This window comes from Enhydra lutris, unplaced genomic scaffold (assembly GCF_002288905.1).
Source record: "Enhydra lutris kenyoni isolate GAN:26980312 unplaced genomic scaffold, ASM228890v2 scaffoldscaffold84, whole genome shotgun sequence".
Lineage (NCBI taxonomy): Eukaryota > Metazoa > Chordata > Mammalia > Carnivora > Mustelidae > Enhydra > Enhydra lutris.
In genome coordinates, this window is record NW_019154168.1 from 4,691,609 (window position 1) to 4,697,583 (window position 5,975).

Sequence of the window (5,975 nt, forward strand, 5' to 3'; positions counted from 1 at the left end):
TGAGAGAAGGAGACAAGGAAGCATAGGAAAAAAGATTAGTCATGAGTTGGTCATTATTGAGGAGGCTGATGAATAGGGGGAATTCATTATATTAATGTCTCCACTTCTGCATATGTTTGAAATTTTCTCTAATAAAAGGTTAAAAAGGGGCACCTGGGTGGCTCAGTGGGTTAAGCCGCTGCCTTCGGCTCAGGTCATGATCTCAGGGTCCTGGGATCGAGTCCCGCATCGGGCTCTCTGCTTGGCGGGGGGCCTGCTTCCCTCTCTCTCTCTCTCTGCCTGCCTCTCCATCTACTTGTGATCTCTCTCTGTCAAATAAATAAATAAAATCTTAAAAAAAAAAAAAAAAGGTTAAAAAGAGAAAAGAGTCACATTTTCCCCCAGTGAAATACAATTGAATTTAGTGGTGATTTGCAAAAGGAAATCAGGGACAGAATAATTTTATTTTGGATAAGTACACAGCAGATCTTTTATTCAAATGCCAGAAATTTTATTTAAATTTGATAAATTCCGTGTGTTAACTGAACACTTGTTCCTTGTTATATTTATGATGTTTGCCATTCCAGCATTCCAGATTAAGCTCTCTATATGTGTTTCTCTGTACAGAGCTTCTACTGTGACGCACATTTCCATGGCGACTGCAGTTCCTGGACAACGTAGTTCTTGTCTTGAAATCATCTCACTCTGTCTCCAAGATGCAGGATAATACTGTTCAACAGCAAAGATCAAAGATACGCCAGAAATCCTTTCTGCCTAATGTAGTTCCACCCAAAATGGAAATGCAGTTAAGTTGAACTATGTTCCTGGGTGATTGTTTATAAAGATTTAATGTCTACGTCAGATTTCGGCCCTTTAGAGAATGCCAACATGGTGATGTGTCAAAAAGTGTATCAACATACAGAATCTTTAAACATAAACTGTGATCAAATGTTAGGGGACTTTAAAGGGCACCAAATAAGCCTTTTAATCCTTGAATCAAAAAGGTCCACTGCTTGCTCTCTGTATCCCTTGTGGTGGCCCAAGTTATCCACAGCCCAAAGCCCCACGGGCCTCACTAGAAACCTCAGGTAGCAGATCCCTGACTGGGGATCCCTAACTTATAGTCCCAATTATCGCCCATCCACATCTGGCCCAGCCCGGCCCCATCCGCAGATCGCTGTCTGCTCCTGCTTCTGTTCCCACCCCTGACTGGCTCTGAACTTGAGCTATTTCCTGATCTTTGAGGTGGAACTTCTCGACTAGCTACTCTCTACCCTCTCTTGGGTGACTCTGGCTCATAAGGCTCAGCTCTTGATTGGTTTTCCCGGCAACTCCGTTTCATCTTCTTTACATTTTCCAGAGAGTCCTCAGGGTTTCTTTCCCACTGATAAAAAGATTTCTTATTTATGGGGCTCTAGTAAATTAGTTCTTATTTCAATTTTTTTGCTTGTTTTTTCATGTCCAAGACAAGCAAACCAGCCAAAGGCCAAGCTTATCACTTGGAGCTAGAATCCTACCCTGACTCACTTGGTTTTTAATGATTTTCTGAGCCTAAGCTCCTTAATCTCTGTATGTGCCTGTTACCTCTGAGATAAAGAAGGAGGTTGATATGAAAAGAGAGTTTTGATAGCCTCTCTTTACTTCCTTCTCTGCCTTTAAACACTCAGGCCTAAGTCATGTATGTTTGTGAAATTAGACACACAACTTGGGGAGGAAGAGGGACTTTCGATGCTGATGGCCTAGTACCAGTTTCTAATGTATTTGGTGGAAAACAGGGCACACTCTTCATGGACTTCAGGGTAGTCTCAGTGGTTATTTTAGGAGCCTTGGGGATGATCTAGAATAAATCCTCTGTTCTTCCCTTTTCATGGTTTCTTATTGTTTTTCTGCTAGAGATTATTTCTCTGTTCTGTCCTTTGGTTAACACACCCATGGAGCACTACCGTGTTCTTCCTGCTGCTGCCAAAATAATAGTAATTACAATGATATGCTTAAGATTTACCGAGGGTATAAACTGTGCTGAACACAAATTCTTTCTAAATCCTCAACATAACCCTATAGGAAATACATTATATAAAATAAATAATTGCTATATTGTAATTATATGTAGTTGTATCTATGCTAGAGCTACAACTACACATATATGTATATACGATATATATACTATGTATATACTATGTGTGTATATACTATACATGTTATATATGTTATATAACATATATAATACACATGCATTATAGTTTATGTTATGTCATAAGTATTCTATATGTTAAATATGTTATAAATAAAAATACGTTATATATATTCCATGTATTACATATGTAATATATGTATAGTATGTATTATGAATACAATAATTAAGCATTAATATAAACATAATCTGTTAGACTTTAGGCACCTTGCGATCACTTGGTTATCATTTGTATTCCCACAATTTAATGCAGTGTCTGGCACAGAGTAGTTGATAGATAAATAACAGTTAAATGAATGATTGCATTCAGGATCCAGCATGAGCTATAAATCTAACAGATTGTAATACTAATGGGAATAAGTGTTTTTTTTTTTTTAATTTAAAAAAATTTAAAAGGTTTTACTCTATTTATTTGACAAAGAGAGGGAACACGAGCAGGTGGAGCAGCGGCAAACAGAGGCAGAGGGAGAATCAGGCTTTCCGATGAGCAGGGAGCTCGATGCAGGGCTCCATCCTAAGACCCTGGGATCATGACCTGACATAAAGGCAGATGCTTAACTGACTGAGCCACCTAGGTGGCCCACTGTTTTTTGTTTTGTTTGTTTTATTTTGTTTTTAAGATTTATTTATTTTTTTGAGAGAGAGTGAGAGGAAGGCAAGCAAGGGGAAGGGCAGAGGGAAAGAATCTCAGAGAGACTCCCCTCCTGCAGAGCCAGACATGGAGCTTGACACCACCACACTGAGATCACAACCAGAGCCAAAATCAAGAGTTGAACCCTTGACTGGTTAAAGGGCATTGTGCCCCAGATAAGTGCCTTTTTTTTTTTTTTAAGATTTTTATGTTATTTATTTCTTTGTCAGAGAGAGAGTGAGAGGGAGAGCACAAGAAGGGGAAGTGGCAGGCAGAGGCAGAGAGACAAGCAGGCTCCCCGCTGAGCAAGGAGCCTGATGCCGGCTTGATCCTGGGACCTGAGCGGAAGCCAGCAGCCTAACCGACCCAGGCGTCCCAAGTGCTTTTTGAGTAACATTAGTTGTAATGGATCTTTTGATAGTCAATCAATCTAGAAAAATTCAGTGCATTTACCACATAACTAGAAAAGTAGAATTCTATCCAGGTTGGTTAATTTTAAGAGATTCATTTTTTTTTTTTAACCACTCATTCTCTTTCTCTTTAATATATTTTGTGTGCTTAAATTTTTAAAAATCTTATTGAATGAAACTATGGATATAAAAATGTGCATGTTATGATGCACAACTCAGCGAATGATTTCCCAAGATAAATACACTGAAGTAATTAGCACACAGCTCAAGAAACAAAACAGAACCCCAGAAGCCAGGCATTACCCTTTGCCTGCTCAAGGTAAATGCTATCCTGACTTGTAAACACCAGAGTCCTGGTGGCTGTTTTTAACTCTTGTGATTTGTTCAATAGTGTGTTTATGAGATATCTATCAGTGTGAATAGTAAATTATTTATTCTCATTGTGCTATAGAATTTTATCATATGGCTATACTACAATTTATATATCTGTCTTATTATAGATGAACATTTGGGTTGTTTCCACTTTGGGGCTATAATGGTACTAGAAACATTGCTACACAAAACTTTTGAGTATATACCCAAACTGGAACTGCTGAATCATAAAGTCTGTCATATTTAGTTTTAGAAGAACCTATCAAACAGTCCTTTAAAGGTGATAATGACAAAATACTCTTCCACTAGTAGCTTATTCAAATTCTTCATATCCTTCAACATTTGTTTTTTGTTTTAATATATATTTACTAGTTTTTATACAATAAAGGATGTGATAAAGGGTACAGATGAGCAGCTAGATGAAGGGATGCTTAGGGTGGGGACTTAAGGGTCCTGCACACGGGAGCTTCTGTCCTTGTGGAGCAGGGTACACATCTCTCCCAGCAGGTCTAAGAAACTCTCCTAGCCCTGAGCCCCATAATACCAGAATTTTTTTTTTTGAATGTTGCATATCACTCATTTAAAAAATATTTCTTCCAGTTCTATTGAGAAATAATTGACATAGATTATTGTATATGTTTAAGGCATAGAGCATGATGGCTTGATTCACATATATTGTGAAATGATTACCACAATAGGTTTAGCTGAACATCATCTTTTCATGTAGGTATAATGAAAAGAAAAAGGAGAAGAGAATAAAGAAGAAAAATTTCTCCTTGTGATAAGAACTCTTGGGATTTACTCTTTTAATAACTTTCTTATATATCATGCAACAGTATTAACTATAGTCATTATGTTATGCATGACATCCCAATATTTCTCTTATAACTGGAAGTTTGTACCTTGGACTTCTCCTTTCACCCCTGCCTCTGGTAACCACAAGTCTGGCCTCTTTTTCTATGAATTCGTTGTTTTTGGTTTTGGTTTTGTTTTTTTTAAGATTCATATATAAATAGATCATACAGTTTCAGTCTTTCTCTGCCTGACTTACTCACTTAGCATAATGCCTTCAGGGTCCATCGATGTTATTGCAAATGGTAGCATTTCCTTGTTTCTTATAGCTGAATACTGTTCTATGAAATATACATATGCCACGACACGAATTCTTCATTTGCTCATCCATCAATGGATACTTAGGCTGTCTCCATTCTTGGCTGTTGTAAATAATACTCTATGAACATGGTGTTGCAGACATCTTTTTGAATTCATATTTTCATCATCTATGGATATATTTCCAGAAGTGGAATTGCTGGATCACATGGTAGCTCTATTTTTGATTTTTTGAGGATCTTTCTAATGTCTTCCATATGGCTGTACCAATTTACAATCCTACAAACAGTGCACGAAGGTTTCCTTTTGTCTACATCTCAGCACTTGTTATCTTTTGTCTTTTTGATGAAGACCATTCTAACAGGTGTGAGGTGATATCTCATTGTGATTTTAATTTGCACTTCTTTAATGACTAATGATGTTGAGCATCTTTTTATGTACCTGTTGATTTTTTGTGCATCTTCTTTGGAGAAATGTCTCTTCAGGTCTTTTGACCATTTTTTAAATTGGGTTATTTGTTTATTTTCTATTCAGTTTTATGAGTTCTTCATATATTTTGGGTATAACCCCTTATCAGATATATGATTTGCATATATTTTTTCCCATTTTGTAGGTTGTCTTTTCATTTCACTAATACTTTCTCTTACTGTGCAAAAGCTTTTTAGTTTGATGTAGTCCAACTTGTTTATTTTTATTTTGTTGCTTATGCTTTAGGTGTCATATGCAAAAAAATCATTACAAAAACCCATGTTAAGGAACTTTGTTCCTATGTTTTCTTCTATGGGTTTCATGATTTCAGGCCTTACATTCAAGTCTTTAATCCATTTTGTGTTAATTTTTGTGAGTTATATAAAATATGGGTCCAGTTTCATACTTTCACATGTGACTATCCAGTCATCTCAGAATCATTTATTGAAGAGACAGTCTTTTCTCCATTGAATATTTTTGGGTCCTTGTCAAATATTAGTTGACTGGTTCATTATTGGGTTTGTTTCCGGGTTTTTGATCCTGTGTCATTAGTCTATTTTTCTGTTTTTTAGGCCAGTACAATATTGTTTTGATGACTCTAACTTTATAGTATAGCTTACTATACAAATCAGGAAGTATGATACTTCCTGCTTTGTTCTTTTTTTCAGGATTTCTTTGGCTATTCAGGATCTTTTGTGGTTTCATATTAATTTTATGACATTTTTTCTACTTCTGTAAAAACTGCCATTGGAATCTTGATAGGGAATGCATTGAATCTATATATGACTTTCAGTAGTATTGACATTTGAACAGT